The following is a 23,547-nucleotide window of genomic DNA, read 5'->3' on the forward strand; positions in this document are numbered from 1 at the left end:
GTTGTTAAACCAGCATTGGACTAGCTAGTTGCTTTTCTGATCAATTTTTACCTCTATAATTTTGTTTTTTTTTTTCTTTCCTAGGCCTTAGTTTTGTATAAAAGCGTACCCGATATGCTTTATCCATATTTTCTATCAGAAGACTGTTTAAAAAAAATACGAAGCCTAAATTGTTAAAAAAGATTTTGTTCAAATTGGTTCGAGCATTGTTGTGTCATGCGAGACTTAGTATTTTCTCACTGCCAGCATTTAGCAGACACCTTTTTAATCTTAGCCAATGACAAGACTTAAAACGTGGTAACTCCTAGCCTTAATATTTGTCTAGAAAAGCGTTTAGCGTAGGAACAAAATAAGCACGTCTATACCGTACTCTAATTGTCAGTTACAAGAAAGGAAATAGGAATATCCCACGAAATTGCTTTCGCTTTGTGGTTACTGTTTCCTGGCACGTTCAGAATACTAAAGAGGTTGTTTGGTATAAAACTACAGATTATAGTACTGGCAGTTTGCTAAAGATTCTTGTACGTTATCTATGACAAACTTTAAGGAATAAATACTAAGAATATTTTCTACGAAAAAAATGGTTGTTCTACTTACTCTAGTATCCAGGACGCAAAAACACGATGATATGTGAAGTATTTTTATCTGTGAACAAAATAAATAATAGAAATTATTTATTTGTAAAATAAAAAAATAATTCTTTTAAAGGTAACACACTGATGAGTTTAGAATTTTAAATAACTTTGCTCAATCAATTTGCTTCTAAAATAAATCGTGTTTGTGAACATTGACGTAGTTTTTTCTTTGGGAAAACATATTTATGTATTTTGTATACTTATTTATAGGGTAAATATGTACTGAAGAAAACAATACAATTTACAAAATACGTTAAGAAATTTTAACCAAAATAATTCAAAGAAAACCGGAAAGCACCACAAACAAAGACACGAACTTCATAATACCGAAATATAATACAGTTAAAAGCATCAACTTTAATATAACTTTAAATTGAAACGTTTTCGGCCATCTTGTGACGTCACAGGCAACAATGCGATCTGTATCGACATGCTATCTCGCTTTCACTTTCGCTGTCAGACAGAGATAGTTGCGATTCCTTTGTTGTACTAACACAATAGGTATTGAAGACATTATTATTGTTTGTAAGTTTGTTTTGTTTTATTTATTTAATGGAATATTGTTTTATATTGTGAGGAATTAAACCTTGATTATTTTGGATCTTTCTCTTTGACACTGTTTCTCAATTTGATTTTTGAAATGAAATCAAATAGGTTTAAGTCTTATAGCTGTTGTATCACCAGTCTTCATCCTCAGGCTCTTATGGGTCAGCGCAGGATATCTTTTTATTCCTAATTTTCTTTCAAGCGTCATCTCACAAGTAATCTTCTTTCCAGTCATGTTTACCGAGTTTTTCGAGAGTTTGTCGAGTTATATATTTACTTAATACTACCTCTCTACCAGTCTCTCCTTATCAGGTTCATCGATTTATTTATTTAAGTTTTAATTTCTCATTGGAATAGAACATAAATAAATAGGCTAAGTTATACTTCACGTCAGAACTCTTCGGAAAGTAGAATCCTTTCCTCATATTTAACGCCTCCTTTAAATACATTTTCTTTCGCCGTATTTCTGCGTATATTAACCTTCCCATGTCAAAGCTATTGTTTGCCTTTCATTTCTTATGGGAATATTAGGATAAGGGTTTCTCCAATACACTTGGAATGTGAAACTTGAACAATAAAATAAATACTTACAATTTGAAATTCTTCTTGTATGATTGTCATTTGGAGATGACTTGAGGTTATAATAAAATACTTTAGCCAGATTACACAATAAAGAAAACTTTTGATTAGATGTAGGTACTGATACTACGAAGAACATAAGTATACCAAAGGTAAAATTAGTATTAACCTACAGTTAAAAATAAATGAAGAAACAGTTGATTCCCGAAAAAAGATTTTCGCGGATTTTTTTTAATAAGTACGCAATTGTATTCAGATATTTAAAAAAAACATATAGATATATCTACGCCCCTTAATCCGTCCTCTGGTTGCCACAAGCCAGTTCACTTACAAAATAGCCAATAAGCTCCACGGAAATCCAAAAATGTAACTGGTAGCGGTAGGTCCATATATTTCCCTACAAACAAAACACAAAAAAAAAGAAACAACACGCTATATTTATCCCCAAAAACCTCTAAATAATTGAGTCTAACGCATTCCCGATACCAATCAGTCGGCTACCTGAACACAACACATTTTTCACCCTGTCTCTCTAAACACAAGGTTGACATTTGATTGATGAGGGTCGGCACATACGACGTGAATGTTGCTCTTTCGCCAATTATTTGCGTTGGCCAGATAAGTACTGTGTTGTGGTTCTAAGTATTATAATTGGGTTTGTAGGATAAAAGCTTTTTGTTATTAGATAAGCGGTACTTGAGGTCTTAATGGGAGTTGTCAATTAAGAAGTAATTATGCATTTTTAGGATGTATCTTCGGAGTTAAGAGCGCTCCTTGAGGGAGACGTGACTTGTAATAAACTTAAAAGTTAAGGATGAGACTTTCAGCTACTTTTCACTGACTTTCCAAAAAGGGGGAAATTCTGAATTTGCATGTTTGTATATCAAATTTTTATGTGCATTCCAAATCACAATCAGCATCATTTGTAGGTTTAATTATTGTCGTCGCAAAAGTCTATGAGTCAAATAAAAAGGCTTAGCAAAGAACCTCTTGATTTGGCGGCCAAGAATCCATACCCATTTATGCCTTACATGCTTCATTTAACATAATTGACGTCTATCTATTCGGTCTTAAATCATTTGAGGGTTCAAATATGACCTGTCAAGAGCAGATTCCAGAGTTACCTTGAATCATCGAGTTATGTATGATCATGGAGAACAAAATGACTACCGGAGGTGTCATAACGGAAAACCTCTTAAGAAAGTAGTGCACCAAAATGTGGGTAAGCGGGGGACAAGGAACGTTACTGTCTTCGGCCTTACACGCCTTCTTTGGATCCCATAATTTTTTGTAATGCCAACAATCTTTGACAGATGTCTCAAAGAACCCGAACGCTTCGTAACTGATCGTTTTGGTCATGTTCACCGTACGAACTTGACCTAGAAGAAAGCGCCTGACCTACCTGCATTATAGCATCTCCGCTCCTCTTTCCTTACTCCATGTGTATGATTGACGTTCGATTAAGTGTCTCTGATTAAGGGCATAAGAGAATATTCCAATAGCTACTTGAGATTCAGATCAGATTCATGATTCTTGGTCTGGGGGTACATAAATTAGGTTTTTATGATGGCAAAAATCTTTTTTTATTTTTCAGCAGGATTGCTATAGAAATGGAATAAATGAGAATGGCTCGACTGGGATTTCAACTCGGGACTTCTTTTTTCAGGAATACACTCTCATGTTATGTTATTAGTAACCAACTACAAAAACTACATAAATAGTTTGTTGTATGTAGGTTGGCATAGGTTGTTGTTGTATTAAGGATTTTTTTATGATAGGTGTATATAAAATTGAACAAAAAAAACATCAAGTCAATCAAATATATATCGTAAGCCGTCCGCCTGTTCCCTGTTTCTTTTTAAGCAAAGATGACGCGAAACTTTAGCGTACAGCCGAGGCTACGAAGGAGTCAAAGAATAAATAACTGTAGAGTTAGGTACGTTGGTACGAAGGTTTGTTTGAACAATCCCACACTTGACCAGAGGGGATTGTGAGGTCTGCTCAAAATGAGCCGTTTTATTTAAAAAGATCAACCCAAAGCTCGGAGCGATCTCCTTTTGTGGGTATTTTCACATTAAAATGTTTGCCATTAGGTGTATTGGCCTTTTGGGATGATACGGATAACGATTTGCCTGTCTTTTTTAGGTGAATATGTTGTCTGATAAAAATATGCGCTTTTTTATATTAAAGCTACCTATTTTGCATTTGAAAAAAATATGTACATGATATAAAATTGTTTTTATGTTATTAAAGCCGTAGTAGAAATTTGTTTAGCACCTCACATTGAATAGCGGACCTCGTGCATATCGTTCGTAAGTATAGTACAGAAAACTAGTTTGCGCGAACTCTGTCAATTTTCGGGGCAAATTTTTTCACCAACCAACATGACAAGGCCCGGCCATACATTCCTGAACTAGTCCACTATGAACGAATCCGATAATAAGCGAAACATAAATTAACACACCCTTTATTGGCTCCCTTTCAGATCGACAGACCAATAATAGTCACTTACACATTCACACTATGACTCAACAAAATACCGTTTGTAATACTATGCAGATGCCCTAATACTTACCACCAGTAATAGAATACGAGGTGTTTATAGAAATCTCTTGATCCTCATTTTGATCTACTAAGTGTTTGTATTGCTCAAAGGTTTCTGAGACTGAAGTGTTGATGTTATTTAGTTTGATTTTGATATGAAGTGGGATTTCTTGGTCTGTCAAATTGAACTGAAAGATGGTGTATGAGGATATACCTTACTAAAGAGAGGTGTACATATTTTAATATAAAACTAAAAACCGTTTGAAAGAGTTACCGCGGCCCTAGTCGTGTTCCGTCGTAGGCCTTTTATACCTAAAAGTTTAAAGTAAAAAAAACGGTTTTTAGTCAGTAAGAGTCTGACACTTCCTCACTGCTGCTAACTCACAGAGGGTCATTTTATGATTTTTGACGTCGTTAAAAAAAGTTTATATTTTAATATGGACTTACAGAGCAACAAGTGATCGTATTTTTTTACAAACGTTTGATTTACGTTCTTTAAAAAGCAATGAGCGGTTTTTTGTCTTGCAAAAAGTGACCCTATGTTATATTTAACGTCGAAATAAAAGGTAAAAGATACTTTGCCAAGTTTTCCGTGCGACAGTTATTTCTTCGATAAAAGTATCGAAAAAGATGCCAAATGTTGCGAAATATAATGTCATATCAAGATACCTATATTGTAGTGATAAAAATTATGATATTTCTTAGTTATGTATTCAGTGTTTAATAACTCTTTAAAGAAGAGTTTCTAGCCTAGCTTTCTGCCAACTGTGCTGGGGTCAGCTTCCAGTCTGAGCCCTGGCTATTTGATCTTGTCACAATTTTTTTACTTCACCTATGTAAGTATTGTAAAAATAAAACTGCGACATAAAAATATCTGAGGTAACACTTTTCCCATCTCCTTCACAATGATTTTCAAAACCTTTTCTTGATGTTTTCTCTTTTTTTTAACTTTACAAAAAAGGTCTCAAGGCTCCAAACCTACGTCCATTTTTTATGCTCCTCAAAAACTTCAGATCTTTGAATATGATATCATTATTTTCTACAAGAAGACTACACTTGAGTTATTTTTCAAGTGTTACTTCAGAAATTCACAGAAAATACCAGTTTTCTATTGTTCGATGAAAAATATAATGCGTGGGTACTTGAAAGGTTTTTGAAAAAAAAATTGAACCAAATGAAGAGCTTTCTGTGGTTTCTTTGTAAAAGCAAAAAGCACCTACGTCATATATGTCTAGAACTAGCCTTCTATGAATTTCTTTTTTTGGTTGAATTGCAAAAATTTTATTAATCGGAATATGAAAAATTATTTCAAAAATAAAAAGTCTGTGACCTTATATGAACGTAAACCTAGACGCATAATCCACGTAGATGAAAGGATGATAATTTCAACATTAACATGGATTAACTGGTTACCTAAAATTATGCCAAATAGCGAATGTAATTTGCAGAGCTTGAAAATCCCACATAATTTTAAATTACTACGTATATGATGACCTAACTAACTAACGCATTATGTCATTTCTTTAACTATCGAACGCTACCTAACAGTGATAATAAGAATGAACAAAAATTTATGTCAACTAAATAATATAACGAACTAAAACAGAGAAGACAAAGTACATAATTGTAATATAATCAAAATCTTGTTTTTCACTTACGTTAATATGTATAACTTTCCCCGCATATTAGAAACAGTTGCCGCGTAAATAATATATATGCCGCGTATTAGAAACCATACTGGTTTGTAATAAAAGCGTATTTTGAATACCCAAATATTATCATGCACCTGATAGTGTAAGATAAACGTATCAAAGCATATAGGTATGCAATCCATAAATCCGTGTAAATATATTGGAATATACTAAAGTTACATACTATGTATAGAGAAAATATAGTACGGTGAGCATCAAAAGTATCTGAACAAATCAAAATTTTCAAAAGTGAATGAAAAGGTAGAGGGTTATGATTTTTTTACAAAGCAAACGCCAACATTCACTTAACATACTAATTTTCAAAAAAAATAAATTATACTCTGGTAAGTTATCGATGATATGTGTTAAGTAATTCTGAACATTTTGATTTATTCGGTCACTTTTGATGCTGACTCTACGTGTCAGTTTTATAGCATTGGCGTAAAACCAGGTAAGTGCTAATAAATATCATGATGATAATAATATTTTACGTCGTATGAAAGCTTTGTTGGAGGTCAATATGGTGTCATGTGCACAGTCATTGATGTAGTGAAAAGAATAACTGATGATGTATGAGTTCGTATTATCAAATACTTCTGTATATTACTGGTATGAGGGTCTAATATGTAAATCATGTGCCTTAGAAAAATCTTGAAATTACATTACTTAAATCAATATAAATAGGCCTATACCTTACTATTAGGTTTACTCTATTCTTGTTCTCATACTATAATGTTCCAGTAATAATAACATACACTCCCGTTAGCAAAAACCCCCACATAACGTTTTTAGATAGATACAAAAAATCCGTATGAATAATCCAGCCGAAGCGAACCCTTTTTCCAAGAATCTAGTTTCGAAGGTAATCTAGGATATTACATTGTGGAAATTTCAATAGTTATTTATGAGATTTACTATAAAAATGTTACCAGTAGACCACATACTATTACGTTTTTCAATGGATGGTATAATATGCAACTGTAGGTGCCGGCTGTCATTTAACATCTTTGCCAGTCGTTACGGGTAGTCAGAAGCCAGTAAGTCTAACCAAGGGGTATTGGGTTGCCCGGGTAACTGGGTTGAGGAGGTCAGATAGGCAGTCGCTCCTTGCAAAACACTGGTACTCAACTGCATCCGGTTAGACTGGAAGCTGACAAAAACATGGTTGGGAAAAGGCTCGAGAGATAATAATTTGCAATGGATGTTGGCTTGTTTCAAACAAAACTAAAAAAAAAAAAAACTGATGAGGACTGGGAGCGTGCCCAAGAGGCTAGAAGTATTACCACGCTGGAAGGCAATTCTTATCCTTTGTCCAAGGAGACAGAAAGGAGACAAGAAAAAAAGTCGTGGTGGCCTAGTGGGCAAAGAACCAACCTCTCGAGTGTGAGGGCGCGGGTTCGATTCCAGGTCAGGCAAGTACCAATGCAACTTTTCTAAGTTTGTATGTACTTTCTAAGTATATCTTAGACACCAATGACTGTGTTTCGGATGGCACGTTAAACTGTAGGTCCCGGCTGTCATTGAACATCCTTGGCAGTCGTTACGGGTAGTCAGAAGCCAGTAAGTCTGACACCAGTCTAACCAGGGGTATCAGGTTGCCCGGGTAACTGGGTTGAGGAGGTCAGATAGGCAGTCGCTTCTTGTAAAGCACTGGTACTCAGCTGAATCCGGTTAGACTGGAAGCCGACCCCAACATAGTTTGGGAAAAAGGCTCGGAGGATGGAGGATGGATGTCCAAGGAGACAGCCAACCTTTTAGTTTACTAGCCAACTCCTAATTTTATAAGACAGTTTTAAAATACCTGCCTATTAAAAAATTTAAACTAAGAAAGTAAATACGAGTAGGTACTTAAATCTCGAGACAAGCTTTTAAAACATATAAATTGTGACAAATATGTTTAATTTGAAATGTCGTTATAAGTTGACAGTAAAGTTATAGTAAAAGCATTTTTTTTTTCTTTTTGGCGCTTGAATGCGCTATTAAAAAGAAAATAAAAGCTTGATTTTTAAGATGTTTTTTCCTTAAGTTTTAGAATAGAAAATAAAACTCATTTCTACTTCTATTACATATGTAAGTCAAACATATTAGTAATAGCTAGCTATAAACGTATTCCGTGACTGCACTCATTACTAACATTTCTAGAAACCACGAAAAGAAGCCATTGTCGAGACTTTGTGTTTACAATTATTTTTTATTAACTCTGATTGCGTTATAAAAGATCCCATTAAGTTCAAGGCTGTGTGGTTGAAATTAGCAATAGCAATCATACAATATTTATTATAAAGTACTGCTTTAGTAGGATAATTTATTTATTTGTTTTAGCCTATATGGAAAAGGCACTGAAAGCCTAATGGACTAACTGAAGATTCAGCAAAAAAATAACATCAAAGGCAGTCGTAATCTACTAAAATGGAAAAGCTCAATTTTCCAATAGGATGACTTTAAAACTATTACATCTATATATATTTATTTAAAGCGAATGTAAGTCTTCTTTGAGTAGGACGCGGGAAACTGACTGGAAAATCGGATTTCGACGATTTTCATCAAACATAATCGGATCAGAAAGCCGTTCGTGGAAAAATGAACTTTAAAATGTAAGTCGTAGGTTTCAATTCTGTTTGTGGGTGTGTCTGTTGGAGATTCGGCTTTGAGATGTGGAAGAGCGGAATGTATCAGGTTCTTTGTTTGTTACGTTTTATTGTGCCGATAATTATTTTCTGTGTTCTGTGGGCACGTTTCACGAGATTTCAATTATTACGTACGGTCCAGAACAATGAGATTTTCAGTAATGAGGACAAGTTCTGTGTAAAACTGTTTAATTACTTTAAGTCAATATGTTGGGGTAAATAACGTTGTGCTTGATGAAGTTTTTTGGGGTTACAAAGCTAAATAAAAAAAAGTCCCTATGTGAAAAAATTTTTTTTAAGTAAATTAACGTATACAAGTACATTTCTACTGCATTGCAGAATGACTTTTGACTTCGAATGTTTGTCAGTATATTGGCGAGTTTTATTACATAACCAGCTTCTACCGGTGTCCAGTTGAAAATAAAAGTAGCCTAAAGCATAACTCAATCAATGGGATCATGCATGAAAAATTTTTTTTCAAATAGAACCAACAATTTCTTAGAAAATCGCGTTCTGGCAAAACAAACAAACTCTTTCGCTCAATAATAGGTACATATTAGTAAATATTGTAGGCACCTACTGGATATCATTCTCAAAAAAAAAATATCAACAAAATAAGCTTAAAATTAAAATTAAAGATTCTATATCAAACTAACAAATTAGACGATAAACATTGTTACCACAATTATGACATACACACATATTTGACTACATGGTTCAATATAAACGATTCCGCTAATCTCTTCAACAAAGTCAATGGGTCTGAGTCACGGAGGACAGAAGACTCTGTCCTCCGTGGTCTGAGTTGACACTCGAATTAAGTTAACAGTTGAACGTGAAATCTATTGTTCTTTACACATGTTCTGCTATTATAATGTGGGAAATTACATCACGAATAATGTGTGTTAGTCAAAGTTATTAGGTATTTGAAGTAGTCCTATTTGTAGGGATAAGGACCAACTGTTAATCCATGTCCTGTGTCTTTTCAAATATAATCATTATTTAAAAAAAAAAAAACAGCCGAATGTGCGGAGTAGGGTGCTAGTCTACAAATAAAATTTTAGTATACACAGTCTTAGGTCAGTTTTTTAACGAGAATTTTAACACAGTGTCATTTTCTGTCGATATACACAAGAATATAACTAGATTTGAAGTATCCTAAGCTACCTTATTTATAATTTACCCTAATAGCATGATTTTCATAAAGCTTTACATTCATGATAATACACACCTTTCTAACAATAGGAAATATGAACAATTGAACTCCAAAGCGAGGCTGTCACCATTTATTGAGACTGTCAATATTAATGAGGCTAACGTCAATAATCACAATAATACAGTTGCCGCTAATGTCCATAGATGGATTAACCCAATTTACGCAGTCAATGCTGTTCAAAAATATGGTTACGGATTCAAACTATTGTTCTTCTATGATCGACGTGGCTAGAAACAATGTTACGTATATGAATTTTTATTAACGATGGCAAAAGTCATCATATGACGCCTCTCACTGTGGGTTAGCAGCGGAGAGGGAGTGTCATACTCTAACTGACAAAAAATCCGTCGTTTTCAGTCGTAGGCCTTGTACGTACCAAAGCCGCGGTAACTCTTTCGAACAATCCTACAGTACCGGCAGGCCTTGGCCCTGCTGAGCCCCGCTAGGGAAAACTATACGACTGGAAAATAATTATGGAAAGAGGAGACATGCAACCACAAAAATTGAATTAGGAAAGGATTAAGACAGCTATCATACACATGAATCAATAACATAACTAATCATCAAATTGCTGTACCAAATGACTGAAGTCATATTGACTTTACATTTATTTTTAACGAACGAATCAAAAACATTTTCATTCCAGTTTTGGTACAATAGATAATTTCAAAGGACATCGCCATCAAAGATTTGAGCTGACAAATGATAAATAATTTTACAACAAAGAGAGTATTTCTGAAGGGTTTTAGGTCAATTGGTTCCGAAACCTTTTGTATTCGCATTATATATTGGAGTTAATTGTAGCGAAGGTATATAGCAATGACACCCTTATTTTCATTCACGAAACTATTGCTGTCATTGAACATCCTTGGCAGTCGTTACGGGTAGTCAGAAGCCAGTAAATCTCACACCAGTCTAACCAAGGGGTATTGGGTTGCCCGGGTAACTGGATTGAGGAGGTCAGATAGGGCAGTCGCTTCTTGTAAAGCACTGGTACTCAGCTGCGTCTGGTTAGCCTGGAAGCCGACCCCAACATAGTTGGGAAAAAGGCTCGGAGGATGATGATGATATTGGTGTCCTAGTGGTCACCAGCATTGCTCTATAACTTTGATTACAAGTCAGGTACCAATAAATGTACATCTTTCATGTGATATATGTATACAGACGCCAGCAGGTCAACCTAACCGACGTTTTCAAATTTTGCCAATCGAACATTAACCTTCAACCATTGTGATAAGGTTGAAAATCTATTAAAGCAATTTAACAGATTGAAGTTGATGGGATATCGTATGTACTTTATAAGTATATGTTGGACACCAATGACGTGAGTAAAAGTGATAGAAAACATCTGAAAGAAACCTGGACTTTAAAGCTAAAATCTAGGTAATCTTTCTTCAACAAGCGTATTGATTTTTTGTGTAAGGCCTATGCCCTTCAAAGGTTCAATAAAAAAGGTTGATAATTAAATAAATAACAGTCCACTTATTTAGTCTTTACCACATAACATTTATCTGAACCCCCATTTGGTTTTTAGTCCAATGTAATACTTACAAATCTAGACAGGTGATGCTCTTGGGAAATTAAACAAATAAATAAAAAGCTGAATCCGACCAGGGACTAAAGTCTCATGTTTGTAAGCATTAGACCAAAAATTTACACTTATGTGTACCAATTAAAATATAATGTTATACCTAAGGACACACTATACTAAGTTAGCTAGTTAAATATGCTCAAAAATATGAATAACAAAGAACCTTTTTCAGATCAAACACTTTCTAGGTACTTAGAAGCTTATTCACAAACATTATTAAAATGAGTGTATTTTTCAAAGTAGGTATTTCTCTAGAGAAAAGAAAAACATTTGACTAACAGGCCTCTATAAAGAAAAGATAGCAGACCTTTTTATAAAGCACTAAAAGATACGATTTTCTAAGGTTCCTTGGAATTTTAAAAGATAATTTAGGACACGCCTCGGAAAATTTATAGAATGGTTCGGCGATGTCTTTTGTAGTCTAGTAGATTTTATGTTTTGGAATAGAATATAACCTAGAAGTAAAACACAACTTTTATTGGGTATGTCTTGACCCTTTTTTAGGCTTACATAAATCTGCAAGCAATCAGTACCTAACAATTTTTGAATGTTCACTTTACGAAAAAGTCTAGTTAGTCTAGTTAATAAGGAATGTTTTCCTACAAATAATTATGATCGCCATACTTTATACGCAGTCCTGTCTTACACGTGCCGTGTTCTACCAATTCTCTCTTAGCCTTTAAATCAAACTTGAAGCGTTCTAGTATGGCTACCAATAAAGGCGAATACAAAGCTAGTTCATTGTCCGTGCGGTTTAATCTATGCACCTAGAGTAGGGTGACAACAGTTCATACTACGAACAACCGTCGGTAGTGTAGCCAAGTATTAAGGGTTTGAGTTTATTCTTCTTTTTTATTGCTGATCTATCGTAGACCTCACGCTTTGTAAACGTTATAAATTAAGCAATCAAAACTGTGTCCATGCTGATAGGATTGAAGAGTCCATGTGGATAAAAACACCACAAATAAAATACTAATAAGTCTTCACGCTGTCCTTATGTGATGCTGCCGAGGCGTAGATATCTACAGTTTTGATAATTGCTACGCAAGATGCAAGCGGCAAGCAATTTGCAATTCGCCTTCGAGTTACAGGCATATTGTCCTAACAAGCTTTAGTGCCCGAATATTCTCAAATCCTTCTAGCTGGCATTGTTGTTAGGTTATAAGCAACTACAAACAAACAAAAAGATGATGGTAACAGTCTGCAGCAGTCTCATTTCAATTTCAACAAGACAGACAGACGAACAGTGCTATATTTCAGCTATAACTACAGCTCGACTATGACAGTGGTGGTCACATGCGGTTTAATTAAGTAAGTGTATTCGGACGCAGTTGATTTGGCTACCTAATTGGTTTTGCATTAGTTTACTCGGACAAACGGAAATTGCTGCTATTTTAGTGTAAAAATTAGCTGGTAATGCGTGTTCGCTGGTTTCGTGTTACTGGCTTTTCAAGTGTACTTTTTGTTCTTTCTGAATCGTTTGTCCATTTAACCGTCGCACAGTGGATCCAAATTGAAAAATAGTGGACATAGGCAACAAAGTTCCAATATCGATTCCATATTTTTTTATGTGATTCTTCATGATATTCCAAACAACTTTTACTCTTGTGAAATGTCTTCTAAAGTTGATCGTTTGTCTGAAAAAAAATAAATTAGATTTTTTTGTATGGAGCGAATCACGTTTATTTTTTTTTCTTCAATTGTACGAATATGTTAGGTCTGTGGCGTGAGTATATGATACCTAGGGTCATTCTCTATCCAAGAAAAAATATATCAGCGGCGGCCATCTGCAGCCGCGCGAGTAATCATTCGGTAAAAAAATAATATTTTCTATGACATTTTTTGCCTTTTAAGATCAATTCAAAGTATATTTTCTGTCTCACTTGGCTGTTTTCACCTTATTTTTGGATAAATATATAGTTTTAATGGCACATAGGTACTCACAACTAGTAATTCTAGCAGAGGTTTTGTTATTATTGCATGTTATCGGTGGCACCTGCATTGTGATTGATGATTCATTTGTTTGTGCGCTCGTCTAAGCGCATAACTAATTCATAGTCATCGAAAAATGCTCGTCTCTGATTGGCTGTAATTTTTTTACTACCTGTTAAATAAATATTATTTGTCAAATATAGGTGAAATAGTTTGATTTTTTATGGACAAGACGTTGATAATCATTATCATATAATAATATTATCACATAATCAAGGGTATGTAAAGTATAGTATAAGTTATCGTACGTATGATCGAAAGAACATTGTGAAATTATTGTAGCCCTGAAAGGGGCTATTTGTCATACCAGCCCTGATGGGCTTTTGTGGGAACAGTCCAGAGCCGGATCACTTTATTTCTTATTCCAGAAGTAGGTCCGGCAAATTTTCGGACTCTGCTATGAGGCATTCTTCTTCCCCCATAATCTTGCTATCACAGGGAGGCTCGGTAGTCTCTAACAACTGAATTGCTTCAGGCAACCACTCAGCATGAACCTGTTTCGTTATTTTAGGCCTTATGTCGGATATGTGGGGATCAGAGCTTATTAGAAGTCCATGGGAGGATGTCTTCGTTTGTTGCTGTTCTGTCCGTTTTCCGAGTTTGTCTCTCTCTGACGTTTCTGAAGTCTTAAGTAAGTACTTCCATCTCGAGAGCGCAAGTGAGGTATAAAGAGCTAAGCACTTATCTTCAGAGACGGTACTTAGGCTCTGCTTTTTGAATAGTCGCTCGTGTACTTGGGATAACGTTTCTGGATTACTGGAAAGGTATTCGACTACTTTTGCCAGATTAGTTTTGCCGTTGTCTTTCAATTTTGTTAAGTACCAGTGCTGCAACTCTTCCTCTGAATTTTCTTCTACTATGGAAGTAGAACGTCTTTTTTTGCTTATTACTTAAGTCTTTGAACGGTTTTCTGTGCTCCTTTTCTGTAGATGTTCCCGCTTCCGTAGTACATACCGCAAGGTTAGGAACATGGGAATTCACATCCACTGGCTCAGATAAGTCTGCGTCCGAAAAGCCCAACTAACTTCTCAGGTCAACACTGTCACAAACAGGCCAGTTGATATTTTTTTCCAACCAATTGCGATTATTTATACGATTCATAAAAGTTTTTTGACTTCTACTTGACTCTATCCACTTTTTATTTAGACTTACACAAAAAAGCCGACAAAACTCCTTGATTAGGTTTTTGTCTTCTTCAGAAACTGTGGTATTCAAAACAGAAATTATACTTTAACTAGCTGGTGCCCGCGACTTCGTCTGCGCAGGTTTAGTATTTCGAACAATATGTTTACAAATTGTAGCCTATGTGTTATTCTGATGTATAAGCTATATTATTGTACAGTTTCATTAAAATCCATTCAATAGTTTTTGCGTGAAAGAGTAACAAACATCCATACATCCATACATACAAACTTTCGCGTTTATAATATTATAGTAGGATATAGAAACATATAATTTTTCAGATCACCACCACTTCTTAATTTCACAAAAAGATCTAGGTTGGTACAAAATCCAGCCATAGTTCTAACGTAAATATTCAAATAAAAGTATTTCACCGTGTTCACAAATAAGCGACAAGAGCGAAACTAGAGGGACATAATAAATGTCTTTGTATTTATAGTCAGTGTTAATTACTCAAGTAGTGAACATATTAACATGACTAGCAGGTAGTAAAAAAAATACAGCCAATCAGAGACGAGCATTTTTCGATGACTAATTAGTTATGCGCTTAGACGAGAGCACAAACAAATGAGTCATCAATCACAATGCAGGTGCCACCGATAACATGCAATAACAACAAAACCTCTGCTAGAATTACTAGTTGTGAGTACCTATGTGCCATTAAAACTATATATTTATCCAAAAATAAGGTGAAAACAGCCAAGTGAGACAGAAAATATACTTTGAATTGATCTTAAAAGGCAAAAAATGTCATAGAAAATATTATTTTTTTACCGAATGATTACTCGCGCGGCTGCAGATGGCCGCCGCTGATATATTTTTTCTTGGATAGAGAATGACCCTAGGTATCATATACTCACGCCACAGACCTAACATATTCGTACAATTGAAGAAAAAAAAATAAACGTGATTCGCTCCATACAAAAAAATCTAATTTATTTTTTTTCAGACAAACGATCAACTTTAGAAGAAATTTTACAAGAGTAAAAGTTGTTTGGAATATCATGAAGAATCACATAAAAAAATATGGAATCGATATTGGAACTTTGTTGCCTATGTCCACTATTTTTCAATTTGGATCCACTGTGCGTCGGCGTCGGGGAAATATTGACGAAAAAAATCTATCCGTGTTTCCATTTTTGAGATCGCACGTCGTAAATGAGGAAGACAGTCCTAAGAATTGGTATAGATCGGTACAAAAAAAATCCTTCACTCACTTTTTGCCTACGTTGCGTACTACTATTCACCTTCATACAGATTTATGAGCCCAAACAGACTATCGGTCGACTAAAAGTTTGTAGAGTGTACTCTCAGACATAATAAATCAGCAGTGCAAGCTCCACACCGCTCTTCTCATGGCCCAACAAACCCATGTCTACAACATGTGGTTTAATTTAGAGCGTTGTTTTAGACGCACTCGCAGTGTGAACCGGCTTAATGTGTACTCCGTCAACACAATCTGCGTCTGACAGTGACAAAGTAACGGCTAATTCATTATAACCTTTTGTTGTTGAATTGTGGGTAACACGTTTATTGGATCTAGGTCGTAAATGTTTTGGCTTAGGTAAAAACAAAGAAAAACAAATATCTAATGCTGAAGTTACAGATATAAAAAACGATGTACAACATGAAGGCTAATAAGGAACCGTTGGAGAGATTAAAAACCAAAGAATCAATCTGTACATAGAGGTAAGTAAGTATGAAATCGAAGACACAAAAAGCATCCCTAAAACATTACAATGACCTTTTCATCACCAATCCTTTTCCTCCCAAAAAACCTTTACCTCTAAGAGAAAACAACAAAATATCACAATTCAAAATCCACATTTTCAACCCGACGCTTTGTCTAAATCCTTAATCCTCCTCAAATGCGGGTAACTCTTGCTCAACATACTTCTCCGTGACAGGTAGCTTACTGTTCCCTTTCAACTTGTAAATATGTTCAACTTATCCTTCAGCTTCCCTTTGATCATGTCCGACTGTCTGTCTGACTGTATTAATGAACTCTACTACATTACCGTCGGTTAAAATTTTAGTTTCTTTATGCGTGACTGCTTTTTGAATTTCAGTTTTGTGAAGGATATTAAATAAGTTTTCAGTGTCTGTTTTTACTTTTGTAACGTTTTAGTATTTTCTGCTTTTGTAGCTTTTGATGTTATGAAAAGTTATAGTTCATATCTGTGTCAAAACCATTTTTTTTTTTTCAAAAAGTTTTACTAAATTCATCGTTGAGGCTGCTAGCTACAAAAGGTGCCAGAAGAAACACGGTGGACTTATTATATTTAAAATGCATACCATCCTTACTGATTTGTCATACAGACAGACAAGATACTATAGCTTGCAAATATGTTGGAAAGACTATTGATAACTCATCATCATCTCCCGAGCCTTTTCCTATCAATAAAATATTGTATTCAATACAAATATTGGTGAATAATCCTAAAACGTTTCCTTCCCAAGAGCCGCAGTAAATCTCATTTTGTTTGCGTAAACCTTCGTAAGATTAATTACACAATATATTGGATATATCTCTCCTGCGGTTTCTAATTACGAGTCGGATCTGCCCAAGTATCCCATGGGAATCATAAGTGGGTTTGGGCGTTTACCAAGGCTTCGACAACTGTTGGCTCAATAGAACATGAATTAACAATGTCTTAGTTAATACTGTCAATTATAAAACTGTCTGGTGTAGACAGGTTATCGAAATCATAAATGTTTCGATCGTCAGTATGTTTCTCATTGTCAATGTTATTAACATTGTTGAATGGTATCATCATAAGCTTTTAAGTGCTTGAGAAATTGTTAGTAGTAGAGCTTAGGTTTGGTACATTTTTTTACGTTGGTTGGTTGAAATAAAGATTTCATTACATTTCATTCAAACAAATACAACATAATATTTCATTATAAATGCACAATTTCTTATAAAAATATATCTAATTATGTCTATGTTCTTTATAATTATAAATAATGCCATCAAAGTTCCGCAAAGTACTCGAGGTTATTTTTATCAGAGCATAAAACACAAGTGCAGAGCTTATGCTCCATTGATATTTATAAAATCAATTAAGGAATGTTGTATAGGTCAAAACACTTACACAGCTATATCTAATCTATCCTTTCATTGTTACGCACTATCTGGGTTAGTGATAACCTAAATGTCATCATAAAAGTAAGAATCGGCTATAAATTTTATTCTCTGTAGGAAAAAATATTCATAGCTGTAAATCATGTGCAGCAATCAATATTGAATAACCAAGAAGTAGAAATTTGTTGTATATCCCTGATGTTTCTCACCCAGTAAAAAAACATTTCCAAAATAAAATTTCTTCCCTGCTTAGCCTTTTCGTAGTTATTATAGCTATTGTTGAGTTAGTAATTCATTAGATCCATTATTTATAAGTTTTTTGATTCCATAATCATATTGTTCTTTCTTATAGCCTCTTACATAACTCGGCTGAGCTAAACATACAGAGCATGAAATTTTTCAAAATCCCGCTTATCTTCTCGTTAATTCCTCTTTTTAAAGCGTTAACAGTGAACCTTTTAATCTAACAGGAAAACCATAAAATACCATCAAAGAGATCCGTAAGTACATTTTAACATCCCTTAATTGATTCTCTTTTAAAATACTCCATTATGTCCTGAAACGGCATCCGATATAAGAATTTCTTTGTTGGCTGTTGTGCGAATCCGTAATTGGAAATTTAATATTCAATTCGCTTATTCCTTGTTATTTTTCGCTGTCGTTTTAATATTTCAGTTTTTACTGCTGCTTGGAAATCATTGTGAAACCATTTGATCGTTAGTCAACAAATCCGATGTATTTTTTGAAAGTTAACTGGAAGAAAATGTTCGAAAATCGATATTGGAAATTTTAGCACTTGGTTCCTTGCTTGAATGCATTATGCATCTCGAAGCGACTGGAAACCAAAACGTAGCTCTACACCATTAGTATTCCAATCTTTACTAGTTCGGTCGTCGGAATTTTAGCTCCAAGAGACGACAAGGTTTCTCGAACATAACCTGAGTTGCTGCTTCAGTAGCAATCGTACTCTTGCAAAGAACCACCGTCTTTATGTAAGCTTATCTTGTATGGTAAAAGAAAATGGAATAGAGCTTTAAATAGGAAAGATATAAATTATGAAGTAAATGATGCTTGGATAATTACTGATAATATTCTTAAACTTTCTACAGAGAAAAAAATATAATAGATAGATTGTAGATCAGTAAAGTTTATAACAAAGGGTATAAGGTTTAAAGTTCCAAATAAATAAGAAAATTCTAAATGGAAAGTGATACAGACTTCGAAACTATCTAGACACACGGCAGTGTGTCCGCCAAGTTCGAGCAAAAAAAGCGACACACCGGCCGTGGGTTATATTACACGAACCATTTCGGGCCAAATTCGACCCCCCTGTAACTCAAAATCTATTTTATTTACGCATATCAAATTTCTAGTATCTGTTGAGACCCCCTCACTTATCTAAAATACAAAATTTCATTAATATACCTATTGTAGGTCTTGAGATATTGACGTCAGAAAATCGCTATTTTTTCTATACACTCACTGACTGACTGATTCACTGACTCACTCATCAAAAACCTAGACCACTTCCAATGGTCGTATTGACTTGAAATTTGGCATGGAGGTAGGTCTTTATGTCAAGGTAAAGGGAAAAATCTGAAAATGGCCAAGTGTGAGTCGGTTTCAAAATTTATACCCGGTGTAAATTTATACCCCTAAGGAACTAAAACGAACTTTTATATATATTTATATAATATATCTTCGAATACTCGTAACGATCTGAAATTCGTTACTAAGGTTTGTATTTAGCCAAAGTAAAGTAAAAATCTGGAAACGGCCACGTGTGAATCACTTTCGAAAATAACGAATGTGTAACTTTGATCCACGAACATAATGTATGATAACATGTCATGTCAGTCAGTTGGTAAATCTAGTCCATTTAGTTAATCTAGTTCATTGCTTTGTAAGAAGCATAGTGCATTTTCAAAAATCTGAAAGATAGTATAAATGAGACATTTCCTTAACTAACTTAATCATAAGTAAAAAATAAAATAAACAACCTTACAAAAATAAATGAAATCCCACCCAAAACAAAAATGTGAAAGATTGCCAAGTTCGATAATATGGGAATGCTTCGCTTATAAAAGAAGTGAGATCTGAATAAGTACCAAGTTCCATAAACATACCCCAGTTAAAAATAGTTACTTTTTAATAATGTTACTTGGCAAGTTTTAATAGAAAATTAAATACTTGATTCATTGCGTTTAGTAGGTTTATAACAAGGTGTGTGAAAACTTGCCAAGTAACATCATTAAAAAGTAACTATTTTTAACTGAGGTATGTTTATGGAACTTGGTACTTATTCAGATCTCACTTCTTTTATAAGCGAAGCATTCCCATATTATCGAACTTGGCAGTCTTTCACATTTTTGTTTTGGGTGGGATTTTGCACATACTGAAACTAACACTACAAAATCAGCATTTTGTTCCCATGAGCTTTAAGAAGAAAATCTTCAACGCCACCCTTCTATTATGTTAACTACAAAATCCTATAAACATGATCTCTATCCTTGAATACTTTCGCAGCAAAGGGGATCATACTATTATCGTCGAATCTATCCAAGTTGCTCTCATCGTCAATAGCATTATAGCCAAAGAGCCAGCGAACGCCAGACCTATGTCATTTTATAAAGACTGAAACTTTGTGTGTTCATCTACCTAAAACTCTATATTAAAGTTTATTCTACATTTAAGATAATAATAATAAGGACCACCACTTTTTATATGGCAGCAATCGTTGATTTCGAACAAGAGAGAGAGATAAGGCATCAAAGTATGTTTACAGGTTAGCTCATATCTTTTCTATGAAATGAATAATCGCTGTCATAGAAAAAGTGGTCTGTATTGATAGAATCTTTAAAATTAGTGTCTAAACACACTATGCCGAACGTACGCGACCGAAGTTCCGCGGCTGATTTTACATTCCAACGTAATTGCCTGATACGACACACCATAAGTGCCGAATTTACGCGGCAGAAGTTCAGTTGCGCAATTTACGCGTGGCGCGGGTGGGGGCATGCCTCCCGCTGCTCGCCGCTCCCGATCTCCGTCGACAGTCGAACCGAACTTCGGTCGCGTATAATGTGTTTTCTACAGAATACGTTGCCGCCGAATTTCCGCTGAACTTACGCCCGACTGAAGTTCGGCTGTACGCTATAACGCAACGTAATTTCGGCATAATGTGTCGCCAGTAATTCAAATAGCATTGCAGGCGTAATCATGCCGAACTTCCGTCGCGTATCCTCGGCATAGTGTGTTTAGACACTAAGAGAGGATACGGTTGTCAAAAAATAATATTGAGTTAAGTAATGTATTTTTTTTTGTCAAACGCCACCGTCAGTCAAACTTCGTAGCAGTCTATCGCTCATGCCCACAGTAAGGTAGATGAATACACACACAAAGTTTCAGCCTTTATAACAGGTTTATAACAGGTAGGTTTGGCGGTCGCTGGCTCTCGACCTATTCGATGTAAGTATCAGACGGTCTGGCGTGAAGCGATAATCTTTTTCGTATTACCCTCAATATGGCCTCATATCGCGTTATTAATGTTTGAACGTTCACCATCAGATAGACTTAAGGAAGGTGATCTATGGCTTTTGTTTTGAGAATATGTGCGTTATCTTTTGTTTTTATATTCATTGCTTTTTATGAGTGCTTGTGTTTTGTTCTGGGGTTAGAATTTGTGTTATTTTTATTGTCTTTTTCTTTGATTATGAGCCCTGATATGATTATACATAACTAGCTGTTGCGCGATACATACTTTCCGCACCCGGCTAAAAAGTACCTTGTCTTTTCTTAGGACCTAGGCTATATTAAAATTTTAGATTCGTTTAAGAGATTCGGCGTCACAACGTGACAAACAGGCATTTACTATTACTTATTTACTTTTGCATTTGTAATTACATTTCGCAAGTCTCGGGTACAGATATTCTAATTTAGATATCAAAATAGCATCACTGCCATCTCAAACTAGCTGCTAATTAGTCCTCCAGAAACCAATAGTCTACTATCCAATTGTTTATTCAGTGTTCTAATTGATTGAGTAATATGTTTACGCTGTCTGATGCATTAGGGCAAATCTGTCACGCGAAGCCGGGGCGAGCTATTGTATGTAAATTACAATAGTGGTTGATAGATGGCTCTTCGGTCAGCAAATTATGCTGAAGTGGTATTCTGGACATCCATTATAAAAGTTTTGGGGTTAATAATGCTGAAAATAGTCTTGGTGGTTTGCTAATTTGTTTTGGTATGGTTGAACTTATTAATAAGCTAAGGAAATAGTTGCAGATTTGTGACGAGTTGCAGGAAGAATCCTTTTCATTTCACGGTTTATATCAAGGTGTCTACACACCAAAGCCGCTGATGCCGGCGGCACAGCCCGGCGGCCCAACCCGCCGGCCGTATTTTGTACAATCATGCCGCCGGCTTTCATAGAGTATTTGACAATAACTAGAACACCACATGCCGCGGCTGTCGTGCCGCCGGGCTGTGCCGCCGGGTCAGCGGCTTTGGTGTGTAGACCCCTTTAAACAGGCTGAATGTATGCATCAGTAGCTCCATTACATACAAGTATAGGTACATAACTGTAAGACTTCATTGAATTCATTTAACGAAAATATCTATCGATGTGAAAAAGTCAAATAGGTATGATGTACGTAAGTAAAACAGCAAACGTTAAAGCTGATTTTTACTTTCGCAGCTCTTTAAGCACCTTCAAGAAAAAAATATGAACAATGTTTCCGAAAATTACATTTCTGAATAAAAGAGTAACACTTTCTCAGAAATCTGGAGAAAATGTAATTTCCAGAAAATACACTCCTTTTCTTCCTGATTTTACTTGAACGTTGAGCACTTTTCTATGAAAACATTTTCTCATTTTCCCAATGAAATTATGATTTTAGTACGATGTGTTGTTCTTGCGAATAAAACTGACTGTAATGGTAGGTAATTCAGTTGAGTTTTCCTTGTTTTTTGTAAGCTTTTAGGCCGCCTGAACATTGTTTAATGTTCAGTTTTTTTTCTGTGATTAACCAAATTAAGGACATTATAATCCACATAATCGTCCAATTCACTGATGCCTTTCGTTAAAAGATTGTTTGATTATTAAAAATAGTAGCCCCATTTTACGCGTTATTGATAAAAAGGCCCATAAAAAGCGTTGAAGATCCCTCCAATTTACGACTTACAATCAACCGTATCCAAATCAAAACAATTTTGCCCATAAAACCCAAAAGCCTAGAAAAGATTTGGAGAAAACTGAAACAAAACAATATCGAATTTCACGTCAAGCCGTAACTTCATAAAACAATATCTAGCCGATATTGTTTGGCGATATTACTCCGAAACTACACTAAACGAGAAAAAAATCTTTTTTGTTAGACCATCCATCTTTCCCAGACAACTCGAGTGATCACTACGAAAATTCAACCCTAAGCTAAGGTTGTAAAGTTCAAAATTGGTTGGAGTGAGTTACCTCTCGTACGATTTATTAGAAAAGGAAACTATTTTGTCTATCTTTAGTTAATTAAAGTTGTTAAATCTTTATTGGACGATTTATTCTAGAAGGTGAGGTAATCTGTTATTATTGTCTTTAGGTACAAAAGTTGAGATGAATCAAGCAATTTATACTTCTTGTAAATGCGGGAACACAACTAATTTTACTTTACTTATAGGTAGATAATAGAAACCTACTTTTGACTTGGGATAATTTATAGTACCTATGCACAAAACTATATTTTATACCACTGAAAATAAAATGGTTCACATAGGTACACATATTTATTTGTAGAATCTGGCATTTAAAACAGTTGCAGTTTTCAAGATAAACCTGTCTCCCACGCCATCATAACATATATGAAA

At 34.9% G+C, this 23,547-nt stretch overlaps 1 protein-coding gene across 5 annotated transcripts in view; it reads right to left on the minus strand.

The window, feature by feature from the left end:
* LOC110376725 (potassium voltage-gated channel protein Shaw) overlaps positions 1 to 23,547 on the minus strand; it is an 82,946-nt gene that overhangs the window by 47,910 nt on the left and 11,489 nt on the right. For all 5 annotated transcript variants that reach the window (XR_007511623.2, XR_007511624.2, XM_049846146.2 and 2 more), the window contains exon 2: positions 598 to 645. The gene's annotated coding sequence lies outside the window, so the exon portion shown is untranslated. The remainder of the gene's footprint in view (positions 1 to 597; positions 646 to 23,547) is intronic.

The sequence above is a fragment of the Helicoverpa armigera genome, chromosome 18, assembly GCF_030705265.1.
Source record: "Helicoverpa armigera isolate CAAS_96S chromosome 18, ASM3070526v1, whole genome shotgun sequence".
NCBI lineage: Eukaryota > Metazoa > Arthropoda > Insecta > Lepidoptera > Noctuidae > Helicoverpa > Helicoverpa armigera.